Raw genomic sequence first — 24,855 nt, 5'->3', positions numbered from 1 at the left:
GAGAAGTTGCTCCGTGGCTGAATTCAGTAGCAATAAAACTGTGCGGTAACTCATTTTCATCCCCAAGCCTGTGGTGAGTGGGAGAGGCCACTGCTATTTCTGGTCCTGTTTGTCCTCATTGCACCCAAAGGCTCTCAGGGACTTCTGTACCTGCCCTGCCTACATCTGGGCCCTGTGGGTTGACTGCCAACATGGGGGTGAGATGGGGAGGTGCCAACGGGGTCAGGTTGGACATCAGAGTGCTCTTGTGGCATTGGTGTGATGGAGATGTACCACTGCTCAGAAACTTGGACAATGAGCCACCTCTTGTGTTCTGCTCTATGTTGGTGGTGGACTTGTGGACTCACACATCCCTACGAGCAGTGCAGGAAAGTAAGCACAAGGCTGAACGGAGTGGTTCCATCGTTACAGCAGCAAACAGCAGTAGGTTTTTTTTGTGTTGATGTGTAATAACGACATATTCCTGCACTTGTCATCAACAGGGATGGGGATGTTGGAGTGCTGGGGCTGTGGCTGGAATGAGATGCTGGGCAGGGGCAGGAAGGAGTGCATGGTTCAGATGCTGCCTATCTCTGTGGATGCACTTGGCAGCGTGTCCTGGTGTCGTGCGTGCAGGGTGCCTCTTGTTTGGCCTGGCCAATGGTGGACTTACCTGTGTCTGCCACACAGGGAAGCACAGCAGCAGCAACTCAGTTAAAGTAACAGCAAATCCCATGAGCTTCAAACCAGGAATAATCCCTCCTGCCTCCTCTGTTGGCTCAAAGGACAGATTTAAGCTGTTTCTCGCATTTTGTGCTTCATTTTATGCCTTGTACAGCCTTGCATCCTTACCTATACAGATTGTCACATCTTGTTACGTTCCTAGTGTGGCACCTTAAAGGTCGGAAATTAGAGGTGGTGCTGCTTGGTTTCATGGGGCGCAGAGGGTGGCTGCTGTAAAGCAGTGCAGAAGTATGGAGGCTGGGGAAGGAAAATGCTCCATTTCCCAGAAGTTGTGTGGGTTAAGTTGCAAGCTTTAGAGAAGAGCCACCCGGAATGTATCACACAGTAACTCTCTCTCCCTTCACAGGGCTGTGAAAGAAACCCGAAGTCGTGACTCCAGCAGCACCCTGCGTGTCTCCAGAAGCCCTGCTCCAAGTTGATCCCACCAGCAAGGCTGTGCAGTGCGGGAGCTGGTATGTAACCATGTTTCACAGACATATGGGGTGACTTCTCAGCAGGATTTGTGGCTTTTTTCTGACAGGAGCATATTGTTTGTGACTCTTTAAGGGAAGAAAAGTCTTTTAACTGAGTGTGGAGGGGTTGGGATCACTAGAAAACGGGAAAGAATGGTGATTTCCTCGTGGTGTTTGCTCAGTTAGAGCTGGGAGAGAAGGAGCTCAGCACCAGCGAGAGGCTGTGAGTGTTGAGGCTGTGGATACGCTGTGCTGCATGGTGTGTTGGGTGGCGGTTGGGTGTGCTAACAAACACATGCATAAGAAATGCATATAGACATGTATATACATACATGGGTGCAGTACAGATCGAGGCACATGGAACCAAAGATGTGCAATGCGTATGTAGTATATACTCTGTGATGACATGTGAGAGCTTGAGGGTGTATATACCAAATGTCTGTATATACTATATATGGCAATAAGGAATGCATATGCATTCATGTTCTTTTTTTTTTCTTTTTCTGTCTCTTCTGTGTCTCTATGAAGCTGTTGCAAGGCTACCAGATTCAACCTCCTCGGGAGCCTTTCTGGCCAAGGTTTTACAAGCCAGCACCTGCTTTGCCTGCCTTACTTTCTATATTTATTCCCTTACACCTGGTTTTCTCCTGTGCCTGCAAAGTGGAACTGTCCCAAACGTTTGTGTTAACTTTTGGCTGTGTAGGACTTCAGCTTGCAAGTCCTAAGCCTGCTTTTGTGCGTGCTGAGGGAGGGGGTTGTGGGTGTATGTATCTCAGTGATGGTGCAGCAGTCCTCGTGCTACGTCTGTTGTGCAAGTTGTGCTTTCAGCCTCTTCAAGACATTTTTATGAATCAAATATTCTGGGAGTCCTGCTTTTTGTAATGCTATTTAAATGAAATTGGTCACGCCTGACCCAGCGTCCAAGTGATAACGAGCTGTGCTGCTGTGCAGGAGGCTTGGGTTAGATTTTATTCCCAGACCCCTGAGCTTTTACTTTTACCCTGGAGGATTGGGAGTATGGCAAGAAGAGGGAGTGGTGGTGCAGCTGGGAGCTCGCTGGTTCAGCTGTGGTGGCACACAGATATGCCCAAATGACATATCACTCTCTCATTTGGAATGAAAGATGCTCTTAAACAGAGGCACTGGACTCATCTCATGCTTTGGTACCAATGTTTAAGCACCATAGCAAGAGAAGTCATAATACTGATACTATTGGGCACCTGAAGAGACATCCTAATGCCACATAGAGGGTCTGCAATCAGCAGATGCTGTTGGACGGAACACAGATCCTTACTTCTGGATGCTGCGTTGCTGTTGTGTCCCATCCCTGACACTGTCCCCATGAGGCTGCAGCACCCTCTCCCAGGCTCTGGGCATAGAAGGGCTGCACGGGGCTGTCTGCCAGGAGCTGCCTTATCCTTGTGTGCTCAGTCCCAGTGCCCCCAGCCCCTCTAACAGTGATATTCATTTCTGGCATGGGAGTCCTGCTAAGGTCACGCAACCAGGCTTCAGCCCCAGGAGCCATAAAGCGTACCTCGCCTGACCCCTGTGCAAAGGCAGCAGCAGTTAACAGCCTTCCCTGGGGTTTCATTTCTCTGTCCCCAGTGTGTGCCACTGCCGCCTGCATTCCTCTCCGGTTCAGTAAGCCCTTTGCCTCTCAAGCTGACACAGCTGATATTTCCCCTGCTGGAAGGGCAGGCAACGTAGTGGCATTTAACTGTTAAGGAGGTCCTGGCTCCAATAGTGCTGTGGGAGCCCGGAGCAGTAGGGTTTGGTGTGTTCCCAGGATGCTTTTTTGTTCCCTTCCTTACCTTCCTCCCGTTTCATCCTGCATTTCTCCTGGCACTGACAATACCTAGGAATTGTATTTTTATGAGGGGTTGAAAATGTCTGAGTTGGCAAAACTTTCCTGGGCACATTTACAACTCATCTCACCGTGGTTTTGGAGCATTTTTTGCCACGGTGGCTGCAGTGCCCAAAAAATCTCCATTTCTGACCATGGACATGGACATTCTTCCTACTGGCTTGGTGGGATAAATGGCTCTGGGGAATGGTTTTAGGTGTTTAGAATTGTAATTGATTAGCTGCCCACAGAGAGTTGGTCCCAGCCTGCGTTTTGGGAATATGATATGCTGGCATTGCCTGGCTGTGCCACTCAGTGCCACCTGAGCTGTTGGCTGTTCAGAGCTGCCTCTACCACTGACTGTAAGGACGTGTGCTGTGCTGCATTGTAAGGTTTACTTTTTGCAGTGGAAGTGACAGATGATCGAGTTAAATGCCTTTATATCAGAAGAGAGAAAGCTTTGTTTCCTTGTGATGCACAGGTTTAGATGTTTCCTGTCACCTGTGGTGTAAGGGACTAACCTTGCACTGTCTTGGGCCCTGACCCCATTGCTGGAGCTAAACATGCAGCTTCTGTTTCTGCAGGGTTTTGGCTTCTCCTGCAGTTTCTGCTTTGGTATCAGTGAAAGCCAGATGTGCCGTAATGACACTTTAGGGTTATTTTTTTTACTGCTCTTTGTGGCCATACATGGGCAGAGTCAGCTTTGGAATTCCTTTCCTACAAATTCAATAGCATCTTGTGGGTGGTGCTGAGGAATCACTCTGGTAGCGCTGCCTGGGCAGTCTGCTCCCCTTGAAAATGTCCCAATTTGCACATTCTTCAGTGCTGTGTTTCTGGCTGCAGCTACAGGGAGGCTCCTGGGGCTGAGGGGCTGGAAAGGTTTTGCTGTGTTGTTGGGCACGTTCCCCTCCTGCTGGGCTGCAGGTTGGCACAGGGCAACTGCGGGCAGGTGGGAGAGGGCCACGCTGTGCCTGATGGTGGGAGTAAATAGATTTTGTGTGAGGACAGGCTCTGCCCTGGAAGCAAAATATCTGCCTTCCCACCTTGCTTCACAGCCTTAGCGTTGCTCTTGGAGTGGAGAAGTATGGTGTTAATCTGCTCCCATCTACCGTGGCATCCCTGCGTTGTACGTCTCTGCCCAGGTTAGCAGTGAGCCTTTTCTCTTGGAGCCTGGTGGGCTCCTTGTTGGGACAGAGAGGCTTTTGATTATGGGCTGGAAGAATGGCTTTGGAATCTGGGGATGCTGTTGTCCTGGAGCTCCTATTAGGTGCAGGGAGATCTTTGCCCAGGACATGTTCCTCTCCAGATAAGCAGCTATGTACTTTTTGCAAAGACTTGACTGGCTGAGTCAGATGAGAGTTTTTTCCTGTCCCAGCTGAGCAGCAGGAGCAGGACCTCAAGGCCATGTGCAGTCCTCATTGTGCCTTATGGCTGGGTTGGCCTGATGCCCCTGTCAGTATTGGGTTTGCTGGTAAGGTAGTGGGATCAGAGAGACGTTTCCAATAGCAATTGTAGATGAAGGATGGTGCTTCCTGGACCTGCCCCTGTTGTGTCTCTCTATTCATCCCTGGAAGGTGACAGAAATGCCTGTTGTCACACACTGAGCCAGGAACTGCACAAGGCAGGATGCGGCAGCAACACGCAGCCCCAGGTTCAGACTGTGCTCGGGTCAGTAATGGTGATGTGCTCAGCGTTTGGAATTCAGGCTTGAGAGGGGCAAGTCGTCCCCGTGCCAAAGCCAGGCAAAGAAGGGTGATTTTTTTGACATCCTTCGGAGTTTTGATCTCCATATTTGGAAATGTTTACCCATTGCTCTGATCTATTGCAAGGGAGGGGAGGTGACTCAGGGTCTGGTGGAAGCAGGATTTGAATTCCTTTACTAAAGGGTTTTTTTGTTTTTTTTTTTTCATTCTTGTTTTGGAAGCTTCTTGTGGTCACTTTTCAGTTCTCTTTTGCTGCTGGACCTTGTTCCAAATTTGATCCGCGCGAGAGGGAAGCGTATTTAGTGCAGGAGCTTGCCTGGATGCTGGTAAGTGCATCATTGCTGCTTTAGCGAGCAACCTGGGGTTTTTTGTTTCGTTCAGTGGGATTGCATCAATGTGCGTGCGTGGCTGCTGGTGGAGGCAGGCATGCGGATCAGCAGTCAGCAGAAACTGACCCAGCAAAGCCTTCTGTAGCAGGGAAAGGGAGCTTAGTGGCTTGGGCTCGAAGGCAAAATGTTTCTCCAGGCCTAAGTATAAAGATAATTTAAGCTTCCTTTCAGTCATGCTCTTCCTTCTAGTTTCTGGATAATGCAGCGATGCAGCGTAGAGTTAAATGGATTTATGTGCATGTGGTCAGTGAGTAAAATATAGCTTAAGAAAGATTTCTGTCCCCTGAGTGAGCATGTGTGTTAAAAAGGCTGTGTAACACATGGATATATTTATTTCAAATGTTAATATTTAACCGTCCTGTTAAGAGAGCTGCAGAAGTTGAGCATCTTTAACTGGATGAAGAAAAAGCGTATGGCTTTTCCTGTTACCCTTTATTTTTCCCTAGTGAGAAGTTTTTTTCTCCATCTGATGCTGCAGCTGTCTGCTTCTCTTTATTTTTCCCCCCTTTCCTTTCTCCTTCCTGAAAGGAAACTGCGGTTCATCCAGGAAGTCAGGGATACGGAGAACCTGGAGCATGCTTGGCTTCCTGTTTTATTCATGGCAACAGAAGCCCTGCTTAGGAATCTGGAGTGGAGATCCACCGTGCTGCATTCCTCCTGTCATTTGGAGCATGTAACGCGGGCAGAGTGCTTTTAGTGGCAGCTCTGGGGGCTGCCTGGCAGCGAGCCCTGTGCCTCAGACACAATTACTGCACCTCATCCTGTGCTTGGGAAGGGCCATTGCTGAAATACAATTAGTTCCTCTGTTGGTTAGTGGTGCATGCGTCCTCTTTGCTAACTGGTGGTGTTAGGCTGATTGGAACTTGTTATCATACTCACCTGATTTTTAGTTTAGTCCTCTTGTTACACAGTTACCTCATTGTCTTTCTTTTGTCCTTTTAAATGAGGTTGAATACTTAGGAGGTTCAGTTTTCCTGGGGATGTGGATCAGATCTTTTGGATGCACAACTGGCTTGGTTGTTCTGAGCAAGAAGTGCTTGGCATAACTATCACAAGGGTAGGATGTGAGTTGGAGAGCATTCTTTTGCAGGGGGTACTGGGGGAATTGCTGGGGTATATTCCTGCAGACAGGATGGGTTTGGAGCTTGCAGACTAACTAAGAAGCCCACTAAGATCACCCAGCCCAACCCATCCCCATCACACCCACTGACCATGTCCCTCCGTGCCACATCTCCATGGTTCTTAAACACCTCCAGGGAAGGTGACTCTCTCACACCCCTGGGCAGCGTGTGCCACTGCACCACCACTCTTTCTAGGAAGAAACTTTTCGTAATATCCAACCTGAACCTCTCCTAGTGAAAACTTAAGGCTGTTCCCTCTCTTCCAATCACTTTTACCTGTGAGAATAGGCAGACTCCCCCCTTGCCACAACCACCTGTCAGGGAGCTGTCAAGAGCAATAAGGTCTCCCCTGAGCCTCCTCTTCTGCAGACTGAACCATCCCATCTCATCCACTCCCCATCATGCTCCAGACCCTTTACAGCTCTGTTGCCCCTCTCTGGACATGCTTCAGGACCTCAATGTCTTTCTTGTACTGAGGTGCCCAAAAAACTGCTGCCAAAAGGCATTCACAGCCTGAGCAGAGAGAGGAGGTAGTGGGCTGGATAAATGGGCTGCTGGGGCTGCGTATGGGGCTGTGCAGCATGCAAGGCCTCTCCCAGAGACCTGCTGAAGGAGCCCTGCTTCCTTGGCTGTGTGTGGCAGTGTGGTGAGCTGAGAACCATCACTATGTGTGCACTGCGCTTTGCCCCTGTGTGCCTCCTGTGCAGTGCTTGCAGCTCAGCCCTGTGTTGGTAGCATTGGGTTGTGGCACATCCAGGCTTTGCAGGCTGCTTGTAGCCCAGTTCGGTGTTTGAGGGCAGCACTGCAGGACTGGAAGTGATGCTGTTCTGTTCCCCTCACAGTCTCTCCCTTTCTGCGCTTGTTGGAAGACCAGGATGAGCGGTACGAGGCCCAGTGGGTGATGGAACTCAGGGCTGTGCACTGGGGCTGGTAACCTTCTATGTGGAACCTTCTCCGTGAGACATCTCCGCTGAATGGACCCGAAGGCTGAGCGTCCCTGTGCGCAGCTACTGCTGTTCTTCCTCTGGTGTTTCTTTGAGACCTGGGCAGATCCAGTGATTGCTGATGCTAACCAGGATCCTCAGCGGATGAGCAGAAAGGAGCCATTAAGGGCTGACTTGTAAACTAATACAACTCTGTAAAGATTTTTTTTCCCCTTCAGCCTGGCACCCTGTAAACACTTCAGCCTGAGAAGCTTTCCATGGCTTCCATGGACCTCAAACACATTTAGAGAGCTCCATGCCTGTGTTTCTTAAGCCTCCTGTAATGATGCATTGAATGCAGAGGACTTGCTTTAGCTTCCAAGTAAGCAGGATTGGTTCACTGCCCATCCTTCAGCCTGGCTGTTGCATCACATTATCACAGCACAGCTCCCTGGATACGGCAGTGGTGACACTGTTGTTGCTGTGTGACCCATTGGTGCGCACTAAGGGCTGGGTTCACCTGTCCCTCAGCAGTCAAGAGGAGCTGCCCCATTTAACATGGGGATTGCACACGTGGGCAAGAAGACAAGATTATACATAGATGCCTCTACGTGTCTGATGCTTTGCAGAGGTTTCAGAGCTCTGGAACACTGAAGTATGTCTGCAGGTAGAGGAAAGCTGTGTTTTCCTGGTGGGTGCAGGTGTAGAAACCGAGGCACCATGTGGCAAATATGGGACAAGTGCAAATCTCCTGATTCCGTGTGATGTTCAGCTCCTGCAGGCAGGCATTTCACAACTGTATGCTGAATAGTGTTGTTATACCCATTTCTCTTACTCTAATAAAGCCGTACTTCTCTAGGCAAGAAGTATTTCTACATCAGTTGCTTTAATATAAACCAAGTCATCCTGAGTATTTCGTAAAGGTGATGTATGTTGGCAGTGTGTGACTCGACCCCAACGTGTGTCGTTATTCCAGAGTTTCCAGATGGCACTTTACCTAATTGTGCTGCTGCTCCCTTCTTGGTATCTGAGCAGAGTGCAGTCTTCTAAGAAATGTCTGTGGTTATTAGCTTTATAATGCACATTCCTGTGTAACAGCTGTTGCAAGCAGCAGGAGGCCTTACTCTTGGCCTCATTCTTCAGTCAACTTTGAGGGAAATTCACTCCTGTGAACCAGCTATTTGCATTTGGGGTGAGATCTCTCAAATGAGAAAAACCTGTTTGCCTCTGGTGAGCGTGTCAGTTCAAGGACTCAGTGTGCCCAGGAGGGGACAAACGAGTTGCTCCTGCTTCCTTACAGGCTAACTGTGCACAGGGCTCTCCAGTTCCCTGATGTGGGGGGTGACTGCATTTTAAAGAGATTGCAAGTTTTGGAAGCGTGGCTGCCTGCAGCAGGGAGGGAAGGAGTGATTGTGCTGTGCTGTCTCACACCCCTACTGTGAAAATATCACACGGCCGTGTCCCAGAGAAGCTGTCTGTTTTGGCAGCTCCTTCCCACCTACATGTTCGTTCTTCAGGTAAATCCCTCTTAGCTCTGCCAGCCATTCCCCCTTCCTCCATGAAAAGTCATTATCATCTCTTGAAATTAAGGAAAAGACAGGAGGAGGGAATAAAAGGATGTTGAGAAGTAGAAAACAATCAATTAAATAGTACATAGCATGTAATTTTCCTTGGAAACTTACCATGAAATTGAGGAGCACTTTAACAGCTAGTAATTTAAATTGCATTTGAACACTGCTAATGGGTTGTTTGCATGGGAATTTTGGTCATTTCACAGCAGGCCCTTGTCTTTGGTACCCCTTTGCTCACTTAAAAGAATAGAAATAAAAACCATTGTCCTGTAGATAAATGGTCCAAGTGTTGCTGGTAAAAGGTGATACTGTAAGATCCTGTTACATTCAGAACTATTTGCTTCATTAGTGTCAGGCTTGTCCAGTGTTAAATTCAAGGGAATTCAGTGGTTTTGATCTGAAGAAGCTTACAGGGCTTGCTGTTGCTGAAAGGCAGGAAAATGACATTATTCCTGCTGTACTTACAAACATGTTGGAGGTAGAATGGCTGCAGGGGCTGCTTGAGGCTGACGTGGTATCTGTAAGCTGTCCTGTGGAAGACCCCACTCATCAGAGTCCTCCCTGTCCCCATACTGTGACGCCAGTATGGGGCTGGGGCTGACCTGGGAACGCAGCCTCCATCTCTGTCACCCAGAACAAATCACAACTGATCCCAAAGGGAACAACAGCGAGATGTGGATCAGCTGTAGCTGTGGGATGTCCTTATGGAACTTGTTAGGTTTGTTTTGTAATGTTTAGTGCTCTCTTGCAGCGCTGTGTTGTTTAAACGCCAGCAAAACATAGTATATTGTGTGCTGTTTTGCCACTGGTTTTAGTGGGAACGGGCCTTATGGCAAGGCAGAGTCAAGTTACTTGTCGCCTGTTGCTGAATGAACATCTCCTTTTCAGAGCAGGGTTTTTGCAGATCCGTGGGCACAGTTAGCATATGGAAGGGGGTTCCAGTATAAAAACAAATCTGGCCTTCTGTTTCTGGATGTGTAGGTTGTTTCTTAGAAGATGGAACCTTTTAAATCTGTCCCTGCATGCGTGGCTGTTAAATTCTTCTATTTCAGAGAAGGAAGGCAGCTGTCTGCACTTAGATAAGCTATAAAAAGGCAATATTTTCCCCAAATGGCTTTTTAAGTTCTACCTGTTAGACAGCTCAGCCAGCATGGGTTCAGCAGGAGTGTGCCCACCACTGCCCTTCTATGCATGGGGCTGTGAACCATGTGAGAGCTTCTGGGCAAGTATCCAGGGCAGCACTAAGCATCAGCCCTTGGGTCTGTCTTGGGGAAGGCTGCTGTGCAGAGAAGTGCCTTCAGGCAGCTCTCCCTTTGCTCTGTTGTTTGTTTGTTTGTTCTTACAAACTTGTCGTAAGGGGAGATATGGGTTGGATACAAGGAAGTTTTTTATGATAAGGGTGGTGAGGAACTGGCACAGGCTGCACAGAGAGGTGGTGGGTGCCTCATCCCTGGAGACATTCGTGGTCAGGGGGAGCAGGCTCTGAGCACTGATGGAGCTGTAGATGTCCCTGTTTGTGGCAGGGCTGTTGGACCAGATGACCTTGAAGTGTTCCTTCCAATTCAAAATGATTCTATAGCCAGGTTCTGTTGTTTAGAAAACAACTGCTTTAACTTCAGTTTTTAGTTATTTGCACTGTTCTTGTTGCTGCCTTGCCTGCAATGGCCATTTCCTTTAATCGTGGGGTGCTTTTAGTGTTCCCCCTCTAAGTGATTTACTGGACTGTGTTTTGCTGTGCAGTCTGAGGGATGGCTAAGTTGAGATGAAACTGATAACAAAAAATGTAATTTTTCCTAAGGGTAAGGATGAGGTTTCTAATAGTATAATAGACTTATCATTGATACTTCCCCACACAGATGCTATCCACAGTTCTTTTAGCTATCAGCTAGTTATCTGCACAGACATGAGTGTAGAAGGCTCTATCAGGTAATCTCACTGTTGGGACTGAGGGATATGTGGCTTCTGAGTGGGTGAGTGAGCAATATTTTAAGCTGGGGGTTGTGAAGGTCAGCAGCTGGGGGTGATGGAGGCGGTGACCACGTGTGGGTGGGGGGCTGCTGGGGGAAGGCAGTGGGGAGATCAATGTGGTGCAGAGGGGTCAGAGAGCAGCAAGGTGTGGTGTTGGGAAACTTCAGACAGCTCAGGTTCTGCTGAGATAAGGAACCAGCTGATAGCACCAACCCAGTGAGCTGTCTAGTAAGTGCTCTTGCCTTTTTTTTTCTTAATTGGTTGAATAAGCATCTTAATGATTCTTGTGAAGTGCTGCACCCACTGCATCAATCTCCTGTCACATGTGGGTGTTGTTATCAAACAGCAGCTTTAGTGCTCAGCTCTGACATGGAGAGTTGTATGCTCTTGCTGCATTGGTCTCTTGGTTACCTCTTGGTGCCTTTTGTGTTGTGCCTAACCCTCTCTTCATAACTTTCTTCTCCTTGACAGAGTTTTCCATATCAGCATTCTACTTATCTCCTCACCCCATAGCAGAGACACTTGGCTGGTAAAAGTCAATATATATTTGATAGCTACTCCTTCAGTATCTGTGTGTCTGCCAGTACCAAAATCCACCGAAAACTGGATGTGTCTGGGGTTTGAAATAATCCCAGTATGTTATTTCTGGCCATCTTCTCCCCTTGTTAGTGCATGCAATGCTCACACAAGTTTCTGTGTGTCTCGTGGTTGGAGCTTATGGGTGAACAGTGCAGGTAAAGGCCCTTTGTTTGCCCACCTCCCTTTCTCAACCATCTTTTGAAAAACGCTGATAAAATTTAAGTAACAGCCTTGTAGCTGAGAGATAAGGAAGAAAAAGTCTTAAGAGCTGATTAGTTTGCTGTGGAGGAAATGCAAACACCAAGGGAGCTCGGTGGAGGGAACTGACACTGAGCCACCCTGGAATGCTGAGATTGCTTATTTGTCATTTACACACCTCATAAAAGTGCTTTAAAAGCACAGAAGAAGCCAGTCCTCGTCCTTAAGAGTCTGCAATCCAAGATGGACAAACATACACTTGAGGGCTGGGTGAGGGATGGCATGGCTGGTTGTTGGAGATAGAAATCTAGATAAAGGGGATTCCTAGAAGAAAAGGACTTCAGAGGTGGGAAGTGTGGTTGATGGGAAGGGTGTTTAATGTGCCAGAGTGAATAGACAGAGGAGGGTGGATGGGTATGGAAGGAGGTGAGAAGACCTGAAAGGAAATAAGGTTGAAGAGGAGAGCAGAAAATGAGAAAAGCTGTGGGAGGAAAAAAGAGCAGTGAGGCAGCTGTGGGAGGGGACACTGTGGGATGTTGTAGATGAGAGTCAAGATGACCTTAACTTTTCTTTTTTTGTGTGTTAGAAGTTATGCTGTAACTCAGCTATTGGGATTAGTCATCTCGCAGTTTATGAAGTACCAGTTTCTACCTTGAATGGAGAGTGTTGGTTCCATCTGAATCCCAGAGCTGGAAGATCTCTTGGGTTTGAATGCAGTGTGCATCTGGTGAGGAGCTTGGTGGTTACATGCAGGGACATTTTGGATGTGCACTGATGCAAAAACCCCAGCAGCCAAGTGCACAGGGAAACTGCCACATTTTGCTTAATGTTATCAAAGTTAGTCCTCCAGAGAAAACAAATCACAGGTGGGCTTGTATGTGTGTGTACATATTTAATATGGATGTATATATTATGAATTGTTTTTCAAGTGAGACAGACTGCACTTCAATGAGATCTAATGGGAAATGGGTGGGAGCAGCGGGTTTTGCTGTGTTGAATCCACTCCCTAGTAAAAGAAAAGTAATCTTTGCACTCAGGTCCTCGTGCATTAGCTTCCATGGAATTGAGCTTAGAAATCTTACTGGTCATCTGTGTCTCCTTCCACTGCTGATACTTTCCAGATCTTCCTTCTGGTTTCTCATTTGCTCCCCAGACTCGTCCTTTCCTGTTTCCCCCATTAGTTAGAGACACCTTCTTTGTAGCTGGTAAATGGTATGGAAACTTGAAGGGCATCTTCTCTGGAGCTCAGTCCATCTACCATCATGGTATGCTGCTTCAGCAGGAAAAAAAACTGGGCTTAGAGCATCTAAAATTGCCCATTATCTGGGCAATTTCAATTTCTTGAAGTCCATAATTTAGGGGTAGAAAAAAGAGGCGAGTCACTCTAAAAATGACTAATTCCACCATAGATCGATACAAAATGTTCCATTACATTTTCATTGTCCAAAATGACTCCCCTCTCCTACCCCCCCTTCTCCTGTGAGATGCTGCAGAGGCTGCACAGAGATGTGGTCTCGTGGTGAACATCAGTGTGGCCAGCCTGGCAAAGTGGTACCATGATCTTAGATGAGAACTTAGTTTCTGAATGAGCTGGGGCTGAATGTGGTGGGGACAACCTGCTTTCAGAGGGAAAGAGGTTTTTGGCCACTGTAAGGGGCTTTCATGTTGCTAAAGGCATGGAGCCGGCCTGTTTGATGAGGAGTCAGTCACTCCCTGCTTTTCTCTTTGGCAAGAAGACCAACAGATGGGCAAAACATAAGGCAATATAAAGAGACATAATAGAAAGTGTCATGGGATATCTGCCAGCAACCTCCTTGGGCTGTTGCCGCTGATCTTGGGCTGATGAGACATTTCAGTGGTGTGTCTTTGCTGTAATTTCTCATTATCTGTAGTGTTGGGGTGGAGATGCAGATATTGGGCTTCCTTGTGCCTACAGATATTTACACAGCCCTTGGCTTTTACAGTGCATTTACGACAGTGGTATTACCCTCCTACTTCCAGTAAGTGAGGAGGCTAAGGGACTTGCCCAAAGCTACACACACAGGCACAGACGTGCATATGCATTCATATGTATGCATGTATATGTATACATGTGTCAAGGCGAGGGAGTGATCCAAATGTTCTGCTTCCTTTTACTTTGTCTGTCTTCTTGTGGTTATCAGAGGCATCTGCATGAGCAGAATGAGGTAGCAGTAGGCAAGAGATTGTGCTGGTGTGCAGCTTTCACAGCCTGCTCTCTTTGGGGCTGTACCCATTGGTGTGGCATATCCACATCTGCCCATGAAGGAGACAGTAGGTATCACTGTGTTGACCTATGCATCCTTTTGTAAAGGCTGCAAAGTGTTTGAAGTAGCAGGACATCTCCCACCTGCCTCAGGCAAGGCCTCGATCTGCTGCTAAACTTGCAGCACTGCTTTATAAGCAGAAACAAAACTGACTCATGGGACCGATTCAACCTGTGAGGGAGTTCATGGGCAATCCTGGTGTCTATAAGTTTGAGCAAAAATGACATCTTCTGCTTCATCCTGCACTGGGAGACTGTTCTGTGAGGAGCTGGATGGTTTGGGGTTTTGCACTTTGGTGAGTTGGAGTGTCAGGAGCAGGAGCCAGGATGCCCTGCTGGAGCTGCCTGGGTCGCTGCTGCTCTGCTTCTAAGCTGATGCTGCAGAAACTAAATGTGGGATCCAGGGCTCACACAAATGTGTTTACCTAGCAAATAAAGGTGGGAGAGAAAAAAGGAAAAGCCTCAAAGCAGCTTTGGGTGTTTTTAAGTGGTGAAAACGAGAAATTCCTGAGTGGACATAATTATTGCCTGTTTAAACAGAAACTTACTTAGTAGCTGAAATATCAGCTCCTATAGAAGAGTTTTCCTGGTGTGTCTTTTTCATCTCTAACCACCTGCCCCTTGGGCAATGCCTCCAAAGGTGCTGGGCACAGCGTTTTCAGTTGGACTGGCACCTTGCTGTGCCTGTTTGCAAAGGGCATTGGCTTCTTTCTTCCTTGGCTTGATCCACCTCTCTGTGTCAGGGCAGAATTGGTGAATTCATACAAAAATCCATCCATTTGTATCATGGATGGGCATCAAATGCCTGGCATTTGTGTTGATGGAAATGTTTGGTCTCATTGAGTGTATATGTATGTAGGAATATAAGTGTCTACGTAGTTAGAGCAGTTGGGAGAGGCAGGGATACCACACTGATGTTTCTTAGGGCTTCAGACAAGGCACCAGATGTCCTTATTTGCTGTTATTCCATAGGGAGAAGGTGCAGTAGGGACCTGTCCTAGTGCTGGAGGGCTTGTTTTCCCCTTTGACCTGTGTGTGTTGTGCATGTGGGTGATGGTTGTCTCAGCCTTGCTGATGGATGCTTATGGAGTTGTCAAATCCTTTGGGGAATGGGGTACATGGTGGAGATGGAACAGATGGTGAGAAACCTTTGGGTGTGACCTGCACACTACAAATTCATAGGGTCTTAGTGGTGATACGTGTGTCATACTACCAGCTGGCTGTGTACATGATGCTATTTGTGCATCAATTAGTACACTGCAGTGAGTGCTGCTATTGCCCCAGTGGTTGGAAAGGCAGTGACCTGGGGCTTTCTGCTCATGTTAGGACACCAAAAAGTTCTTTTTTCCTTTTACCTTTTATATACAAATATATACATACATATATATATATATTAAAGCACCAGTTGAGTGTCTTTGTGGTGCCTTCTATAGTGGTTGATTCATCATATACTGTTGTCCACCTGCTCTTTGGAGGCTCCTTTGTTATTCTGATGGTACAAGTTTTCCCTTAATAGTTCACCTATAAGGAGAGGTCTGCAGGATGTGATTCACTGTGGTTTCACTGGGCCTGGTGATGCACACTTGGTCCGTAGCAGGTATAAGTGGCACTGTGGTACCTTACCTTCCAGCCTGTTCTGTCGAGGCTGTTCTTCACTGCTTGTTAAGAAACTGTGTTGCACTCCTTACAGCTTATAAGACTTTGAAGGCTTGACATGGACATGATGTTCCTCCCCAGATGTAACTGCCATGTCTCTCAGAGCAGTTCTTTTGTTGCTCTTGACTGAAATTAATGTGGAGCAAACTCTGAGATGTTTGAACAAGCTGAGTTGGCCTGGTAATATCTCTTTTCCCCAGGCAAACACACAGAGATGCTCAGCCCTTCCTCCCCCTTTTCCTTCCTCTCTCAGCCTCAAGACTGTCCTGCTATTGTTGATTGCTTGTGTCCTGCATTTCTTCATTTGTCCCTGGAGAACTCGCAGGTTGGTGCTCATTTGTTTCCGAATCATTGTCCTTGCAGTCTTGAATAATACCCCCATTAAGCAGGTGGAGCTGATAAAATCACTTCCAACACAGCTGACAGCAACTAGGTCAGATCCTTTCTCACTGTTTCCTGACAGGAGAAAATAAAGTACACATGAAAGCAAAATACACGAGTTTTCCCCTTTGTCTCCACTCCCCGGACCCCCCAGTCATGGTTTCCTCAACAACAAAAAAAGAAGTCGCAGCCAATCAGTTCCACACAAGAGTCTGAATTTCTCAGAGTCAACGTTTCCACATCTGACAAAGTTTAAAACAGAAGGGGAAAAAATAAATAAACGCAGAGTCTGCATGTGGTCTGGCGTGTGGCCAGGCAAGGAGTGCACTGTGGGGTTATTATTAGGTAGATAACTGTTTCAAGGGCTTAAACATCAACCTGGTTGCAAGGGCTGCTGCTCTCTGTTTGAAATGCTGATGCATGTTTGATGCTTATGAGGAAATGAATTGCACAGTCTGAAACCACTTCTTTCTATCTTTTTTTTTTCTTTTTTTTATGGTGTTTTCCCCCCCACGATAACCTCAGTGCCTGTGCAGTTCCTGGGAAGTGATTACAGGTGCTCCATGGGGAGCTATTGCTAGTTCTGAGCTTGCAAATCTTTCTTTACTATTAGGACCGACTCTCTGTTAGTGTCTCTAATAGGAACCATACTCAAGAGTTTGCACATGTTGGAGGGAGCTGTATCCAAAGAGGGAAGTTTTGGGCACCCTGGGCTCTGCTTTTGAAAGCATGTGTACACTGAGGTACAGGGAAACTAAATCACTGGGACTTCAGTGCCTCAAAGCAGAGAGGGGCAGGAGGAGGTGCAAGATACGATAGGAAGGACAACATTCTGATGATCCTTAAGAACGGGGAAACAGTACTTACTGCCCTGGAGGAGCAGGAGCTGATGGAGAGAGATGCACAAGGCAAGGTGACACGGGCAGAGCAGCAGCCTGGGAAGTTTCTTGTCAAGTGCTTCTTGGAGACCAGCAGAAGAATGTCTGTTTGCAGTGCTGCTAGATACCACGTATCTGTCTATGTTCCCATCTATATATGGTATGTGCAAGGCTATATATAAATGCTTTGGTGGCTGGTATTTTGGCTGATACACTCACAGTTTTGTGCCACATTGAGAGATTTAAAAATATCTCCCTGTTCCAGGAACTTCTATACCATGACAGATGTCATCTGGTGTGGGGAGTGGCTTCTGAAAAGAGAACACAATGCTATGAGCATACTACAAGCCTTAGGAGTCTATTAGATTATTTATTGCTCCACTGCCACCATAAGACGTGTGAGGTGCATTATTTCTGCCTGTCAGTTTTTTCACACGTTCACTCAGGCAGCATCTGTCACTCCTCCCTGCAAGTCTCTTGCTTTCATTCTCAATGATCTTGCTTTCCAGCTGGAAAGGAGGCAGAATAAAGGTTTCAGGAGTACTCGGAGCTAACAAGCAACTTCATTTACAATTACTTATTGACCTTGGAGTCATGCCTCTGAGAATCGGGGTCTCACCTGGTGGGGCTGCCCAGCCAAGACACGGTCACCCCATGCTTACTGTTGTTTCATTTCGAGGTAAGCCTGCAGACCTGTTGTGTCAGGCACTGTGGAAACCTAATGTAAGTCAGACCTGTCTCGGCAGCATGAGATGGAGTGGGATAGGAAACAAATGAGAGATGACGTTCTCAGGACTTTCTTTTGAGAGCAGTCCTTGGTTCCATGGACCTCAGCTCATCATCCAGAGATCTGGCAGTGCTGCCTCTTCCATAGGATCTGTAAGAGTGAGCATGTCCCGTTTGGTCAGAAGGTGCTGGCAGGGCTGTGCCAGGCATGCTGTGATGGAAGCAGTTGGATGGGGTGCACTGGCACTGCCAGCGAGCACTGCTCATACATGCAGAGCTAATTCTCTGTTGCTCGGGCTTTGAACCAGATCTGGGTGGAGTCCTTCAGACTGGCAGAGCCTGAGAACATGTTGGGGTTTGCTACCTGCTTTGCAGAGATCTGGTGAACAGGGAAAGTCTGTGAAAAGGGAACAGAGCTGTGAGGAATTATATCAGACCTGGGTCTTTTTTTTCGCACATTGTGATGCTTGTCCTGTATGCAAACAAATGAGAGCCAAAGCATTCCCTTCTGGGTTGGCTGTTGAGGGTGGGAGATTTCACTGGCGAGGGGCAAAAAATGATCAGTGGAGCAGTAAAGGTGTGTATATTGAAGGTGGGATAGGAGCAGTCAGGTATTGCTATGAAGATGGACCAGATGGAGAGAGGGTCCTTGTGGAACTTACCTGGGGTTTGATTCTTGCCTCTTGAGCATGGCAGGTGAACTGTGTGCCCTGTTGTAGTTACTATTTGCACTGCAGCAGTGCCAGGAGAAGTGTTGAATAGGTGAGAATTTCTGCCTGCCAACGAAATGTGGGTGTGATGGGTTTGGGCTCATTGGAGCAGTGAGTGACCCTTGGGTCTGCTCCATGGAGCTCTCCTGGGGGGAGAACTTTGCAGGGTGTAGCATTGACATTTTTCTCATTTCATTCAATCCCTCGTTAAGGTCACAAGCAACAGGATGCCTGTAGTGTTTCTCTGTAGGTGCCCTGTAGATCCCTCCCAGAACTTTGGCCCAGTTCTGCTCACTCTTGCCCGACCATGTATGCAATAACTCATGATACTGAGCCTCTCACCTCCTTTTAACTGGAGATGTCATGGAGTCCCACCGAGGGGCAGCCCACAGCTTCCCCTGACCTTGCGTGATGTCCTTCCTTCTCCCAACCCTGCAAAAACCCTGGGCATCCACAGTGCCCTTTAACTCCCTTTAACTGGAGATGTCATGGGGGTCCCACCGAGGGGCAGCCCACAGCTTCCCCTGACCTTGCATGATGCCCTTCCTTCTCCCAACCCTTCAAAAAACCCTGGGCATCCACAGTGCAGCCCTGGCGGCTGCTGGCAGCAGATGAAACACAAAATACATAGAAAGCTTCAGGAGTGTGGGTGGCATGAGGGGGGTGGAAAAATAGCTGGGGTGTCGTGTCACCGGATGCCAGGAAACAGCCCAGCACTGGGCTGAAAGACGAGCAGGGCTGTGGCAGTGAGACTGGTGGCACATTCTGTACATTCTGCAGCCCCACAGCACGTGGGGCTGTAGGACAGGCTGGCGGCCACACGTTTTGCTTTCAGGCATGTAGCTGAGCCGGTATTTCGTTATCCTGACACCCACTAAGTCTTTCTCTATTTTTTTTTTTTTTTCCACTTTACTTTTAACCGAGGTGCACTTGTTTATCCAGTGGGGCTCTGCAGCCTATAAACAGGATGTCTCACTGCTTCCTTTCAGCCCAGTAACACTAAACCACTTCGAGTGCAGATAGTGCTTCAGTAACGCTCCCCAGGTCTGAATTGGCCTCTTGTCAGTCGTGGCTAACACCAGATGAGGCAGCACCTGCATCTATCTGAGTATGAATCTAACAGGTGCCCGTATGGTTGTGAACTGGATTGGCCATTGTGAACAAATCCACATTGCCAAAAGGGACATAAGTGCTTGTTTTCATCAGGGTGGCTATAATACGATACCAATTGAGACAGCGTCCTTAACTTCCATTTTATGAAAGCAATCTAGTTTATAAAACCCTAAACCTAAAAAACCTTTTGGAAAAGCTTTTGCTGTTTCAATAAGCGTGGCTTTCTAAAGGTTTTCCTACTCTAATGTGGACCTGGGGTATGGTGGCACCATGAGACTGAAAGTGAACACACAGGAGGTGACTCCAAGTAGTGCTCTTGAAGAGGAGCAAGATGTTGAAGGGGAGATAAGGTCACTCTTCAGAAGCACGTGTTGATTCAGAATATTGAAATCACAAATAGTGGTAACAGAATGGAGGTTTGGTTTGACACGTTGAGAGTCTTGACTTTAGTAGTCAAGGTGATTTTTAGTGATCCATATCTTGTTATAAGGGAATGAGAGTTCTAAAAGACATCATATGATGCAGAGCTTATATCTAAAATTACTTTCTTGTACACATTATATATTCAAAGAAACTTAAGTTTTCAGACTTCACGGTAGTGTAGAAGAGCTTTGGAAATGTGCTTTCTGAACAAACAGCCAAAAAGGGGGAATTGCTATATATACTAACACTTACTGTGTCAGGTTTTTAAGCCAATCTTATCAGCCTTGGGGTGGACTGATGATTTCTTACCTTTAAGACTGGAAGGCAGGTCTCTATAATTTTTGAGATGAATGTTGTCTGGGTTTTGTTGGGTTGGGGTGCCCTTATGTTTCTGTAGAGGTTTTAAGCTTCTACGTGCCACTTTAACTGATTTGTCAGAATGTTTTGTTTACACAGAAGTATTCTGAATCTGCTACTGAACTTTGGTTCAGAATAGCTATAGAAGAACAAGTTGTTCTGCCATACCTCTTCTGCAAGCACCTCATATGCACACAGCTTCATTCCAAAATGCACATGCCTTTTTTGACTTTGTTCAGGCTGTATTGGAAGGTGGAGCAAACTAAAGCAGGGAGGAAAAATTATCTTGTTTTTCCCAAAGTAAATTGATCTGCATTGGGCATCTTTTCCACGGGTGTTTGTCTCTTGAAGTTATTACCTGAGCGGGCAGATCCCAAGTTGTGCATCTGGCTGTGACAACCTGAAACTTTTGCCGTTCATTTTAATTGAGGGGCCAGTTTTCTCAACTTCTGCGCCCCGTTTGGCACGTGGTCCTTTCATATGACCAGGCTGGTGAGTGGTGGAATGTGCTTGCGCCTGGTTGCGTAAGGGACTGACACAAACGAATGAGGTGACGAAGCTGATGTTCCACCTGCTGTACAGCTGCCGTTTAAATAAAGATGTACCCCTGATCCCAAAAGCATTTACCCATGGCAAGGGTTGGCAATGCCAGGTAACATGTAGATTGTTTCACTTGGCTTATATAGAACAGGCACAGATTTCAGTGAGCTGGTGCCGGTGCTGCTGTTCTGGATGGGCAGCATGACATTGCCAGTTGCCACAGCCTTGACAGGGTAGGAGGACTTTCAGCAGCAGCTGGTGCTCTGCAGCAGGGCCCGGGCTTGCAAAATGGCTCATCCCCACAGATAGAAGGGCTGTAAGGGATGTGGGTTCAGCAGCTTTCCCTATTGATGAGGAATCCTCTCCTCTTTGTTCTAAGTGCCTTTCCTTCCCTTTCTTAAAAAGCACTCAATTGAACAAAGTGCTGGCAAATCCTTGCTTTTGGGCACTGGACCTTGGTCTAGAAGGCAGGGTGCTGGTTAAACAGTAACAGGATCATTTGGCTGGGTTTTGGCTTAAGAGTGATGAGCAGCAATGGATTCTGCTCCCCAGTGCCCAGGGCTGAGCTGCTCTTGGCAGCTGAAAGACACACCCAAGTTTTAGCCACAAGGGTAACAAAACAAGGGTATTTACTTCTTACCTACAAGCTTGGACCCTTTTCATGTAATCGATGACCATAAGTCAGCAAAACAAAAGTTTATAGGCTTTGGGTGGATCATACAGGGAAAATATCTTGGTTGGCCTGGCTATTTCTTGAAGTGGTTTTCATGGGTAGAGCTGCTCCTTGCAGCAGCCTGAAGACAAGAACTGTGCACTATTCTATGCTGTTGTACTGTGTTGAGAAATTCTTCTTCGTCATGTACCTGGGCAAACGTGACATGCTCTCATCTGATGGGACTGACCGGTCGGTACACGGTTACTGCTCAAACAGGAAGTTGAACTGGGTTAAAAGCGATAACTTTAGCCATTAGCATGTTGTGTAGGACAGAGATTGCCTTCATCTCGTGTCAAATGTTTGCTGATGTTCCTATGGACTAAGGAGATGACGTGGCAGGATGATCTTTCCTTCTTAGTTTGCTTTATGACCAGCTATTGAGAAACATAATGGACTACTTTGTAAGTTACAGCTTCTGTCCTAAACCTTGCATAGCTGATCCCTGTGAGTTGGCCTGGAGGGACTTCTTGAGATTCATCTGCTCTGTGTTCCAATCTGATTCCCTCTGGACCCTGTGGCACTTGAGAGTATAAAATGTGTTGAAATTCAGTCAACGCATTCAGAAATGGTGACTGAAAAGTGATAGAAAGAGGGAATATATATCCTAAATATCTTAGTAGGTAAAATCCACTACAATTTAGTATAATCTTGGTGATGGTAAAACATCATGGTGTGGGAAATACATTTGAAAACTGCTGCATGAGAGAGCAAGGGCAGTGTTGCATCAAGCTTATGGAGAATTGACTAAGTTTCTCACTAATTTTTTCCCCACTATCTTATTAACATTTGAACTGGAAAAAGTCACGTGGTTTGAAAAAGCCACAAACAACCAAGAAGTCTCAGCCAGTTTTCACTATAAGGAGTGGTGAATAGAATTATAGGACCTATCCAGAAACTGTGCTTTGGAGTTGGCTGTTGGATTGACTGCAGGAAGGAGCGATGTGCCTGGGCTGGATGTAGCACAGCAGTGGTTCCGGTTTGAGAACAAAGTAGTTCAAGTAGATCCTCTGCCTCAAACTGAGATGTGTTGATTCAATCTGCTGATTAGTAATACATAAGAGGCGAACGAAAGGTTAATTTAACAGAAGAAAACAAACATTAACATGAGCAGGGGATTAATTTGAAGCTTGGAAGGAGGTCAGTGCAAATAGTGGGATTGCGCAAAGCTGGTTGAAACATTCCCCACTGTCAGTGGTAGAGACTGCTACTGCACAGAGCTCAAAACCAGAGCGTGGCTGGCAAATGGGAAGGAAGTTATTTTGTGTGTGTGGGGGGGGAAAAATTAGAAAGAAACAGGAAAATGCACGTCCTGTTTTTGAGAAAAAAATAACTCCTGAACACCTTCCCCCATTGCCCCCAATGAAACTGTTCATAACCTGTTCAGAATCTAAACTTTCTAGTTCCTCTTCAGATGAAGAAAAACAGTACAGCACAAAAGTTCCTTCACATTCAAAACACAAAAATGTGGTCTAATAAACACGCACAAGTTTTTGTACAGCACAAGTGAGTTCCATAAGGATTTTCTTAATGCTGGCAGATACTGTCTGATATGCAGCATTTTGACATAGATGAGTTGTGCCACCATCTATGCTTTCTCTGTTTAGGGAACCTAACAACCCTCTGCCTTCCTCTGGGTTTTTCCCATCCTCTCTGCTGTCTAACTGAGCAGTTCTGGCAAGTTGTCAGTCTGAGGTCTTGAAGTGTAACACTTTCCTGCTGAGTTAGTATCTCCTCAGCCTCTACCTCCTTCATTTCCTCATTGCCTGCACCCTGCAGATGGGCTCCTGAGGTGCTGGTGTGAGTTACAAGCTCCTGAGAAAATCTGTGGGTGAATAATTAACACCGGTGTAACACTGAGCTGCCTTTTCCCCTCCCTGGAACTGAGTGGTGGCAGTAAATATTTCCCTTTTTAGCTTGTCATGCCCATCCTAAGGAGCAGATCTCCTTGACTGGGATCTCGCTTTCTTTTTAGTTTTCTTTTACCTTCTCTTTCTGAGGGTAGAAAATGCTCAGCTGCAAATGAGAGGTGGAACTGCAGAGGAGGAGCTGACCTTATCCACCTTTCATCTGGTTATATTCCTGCTCAGAGGAGAAAAAGGCTTCTCAATTGTAAGAAGGTAAAGTGAGTCCTTTGGGCTCAAGCTGGTGCCAGGATAAAACCAGCAGCAAAAAGCAACCCGTGGTTTGGGGTCTGGTTTGAGTTTGCAGAGAGTCATTCAGAGCTAAGTCATTCAGGCTGCTTTACAGCAAGGTTTAAGTGAGTTGGAAGTGATGATGGAAAGAAGGAGACCGGGTGAGGTCCCTTCTAGTCAAGAGGTCCCTTCTAGTATGTGATAGTGTGAGTTCCTCGTGAGTTTTTGACCCCATGGGTAACAAGCAGTGGGTCTTTGCTGTCTTTCTGCTCTCAGAAAGTGGTACAGGGGGGATGGAGGAGATGCAAAATGGCTGTGGAAATGCCACCTTGCACCCTCCCCACTTATTACACCAGCAGTCTCAAGTGAACTAATTCTTGAAGATTAGGGAAAACAAAAAGTAAACACCTCCCATGCTTTCTCTGCCTCAGCTTTCTCTTCTCGTAAGCGGTGCCCTGGAAACCTCCTCCCGGGTGTTGTGCAGAACTTACTCACCCTCAGTCAGATGTGTACTGTGACAGTGATGGCTGCGGAAAGACATGAATGTTGGTGAGACCAAGAGGAAGAAAATGGGAAATACCCAATGTAAGTGCAAGTAAGAAACAGAACCAAAAAAGTCCTTTGATCTCAAGCTTCTGTGGTTTTCTCTTTATTTTGCTTGCTCACGTTCCTTGGAGGATTTCTGGAGGAGCTCCAGAATTCAACCCAGCATCACCCCTGATGAGACCCACCTTGAGAGCAAGCAGAGCATGTCCCCACCGGGCTCAGTGTGTGGGGAGAGCTGCGGCCGTGGTGCAGGCAGCTTATCTGACTGCATGAACCAGTTCCTAAAGTGATGTATGTGAAGCATGGCCAAGCAGATTAAGTATTTCCTCTACTGAGTGGTATTTGTTGTATCGTAAAGCTGGAATGGTTCCTAGAAAGCATTAAGATACAAATAATATTAACCAGAACTGAGAGAGAACAGCCAGTCGCTCAGGAATGAAAGAAATACGCTGCAGTGTGAACAGGGCACTAGGAATGAGGCTGGCTGTTTCCTACTAAATTTCTTTGTAAATTGTACTGGGTTCCCAGGGAGATGCCATGCTAATCACATGCAAAGTGCCATTCCTCTGTTTATTTTCATGGTGTATTTACCTGAATGGTAACGCCTCCTCCCCTTCCCTCTGATACAAAACGTGCTTGTTCACTCACGTGAGTGCTTGTAAGACCAAAGGGGCAATCAACCCTCGTAATCTGGGCTGTCATGGAATAAATCACCTACTGGGCTAAATCCCTGTCAGCTTGTCCTGATCTCACCTCATCCTCATCTGTGTTCACACGTGCAGTTGCTCGCTGGCAGCAGTGTGTAACTTGCTTCCCTCTCCTGCAGCTTAACTGAGAAAATCCTGCAAGAGCAAAGATAGAAATTGCATTATGTTGGTGGGCCTTGGCATGTAATTTGGGCAGAAGGTCAGTGCTGGCTCCAAA

General features: G+C 46.9%; 1 protein-coding gene across 12 annotated transcripts in view; it reads left to right on the top strand.

Moving 5' to 3' along the window:
- LPP (LIM domain containing preferred translocation partner in lipoma) overlaps window positions 1-24,855 on the top strand; it is a 306,103-nt gene that overhangs the window by 17,625 nt on the left and 263,623 nt on the right. For 9 of the 12 annotated variants that reach the window (XM_032446708.1, XM_032446707.1, XM_015871615.2 and 6 more), the window contains one exon: window positions 1,070-1,175. The gene's annotated coding sequence lies outside the window, so the exon portion shown is untranslated. Of the gene's footprint in view, window positions 1-1,069; window positions 1,176-4,942; window positions 5,048-23,816; window positions 23,971-24,855 lie in introns of all 12 variants that reach the window. The other 3 variants (XM_015871621.2, XM_015871622.2, XM_015871614.2) reach the window with 3 other exon arrangements.

Source organism: Coturnix japonica, chromosome 9, assembly GCF_001577835.2.
Source record: "Coturnix japonica isolate 7356 chromosome 9, Coturnix japonica 2.1, whole genome shotgun sequence".
NCBI lineage: Eukaryota > Metazoa > Chordata > Aves > Galliformes > Phasianidae > Coturnix > Coturnix japonica.
The sequence above is the reverse complement of the archived record's forward strand: the minus strand, read 5'-3'. Positions and strand labels throughout refer to the sequence as shown.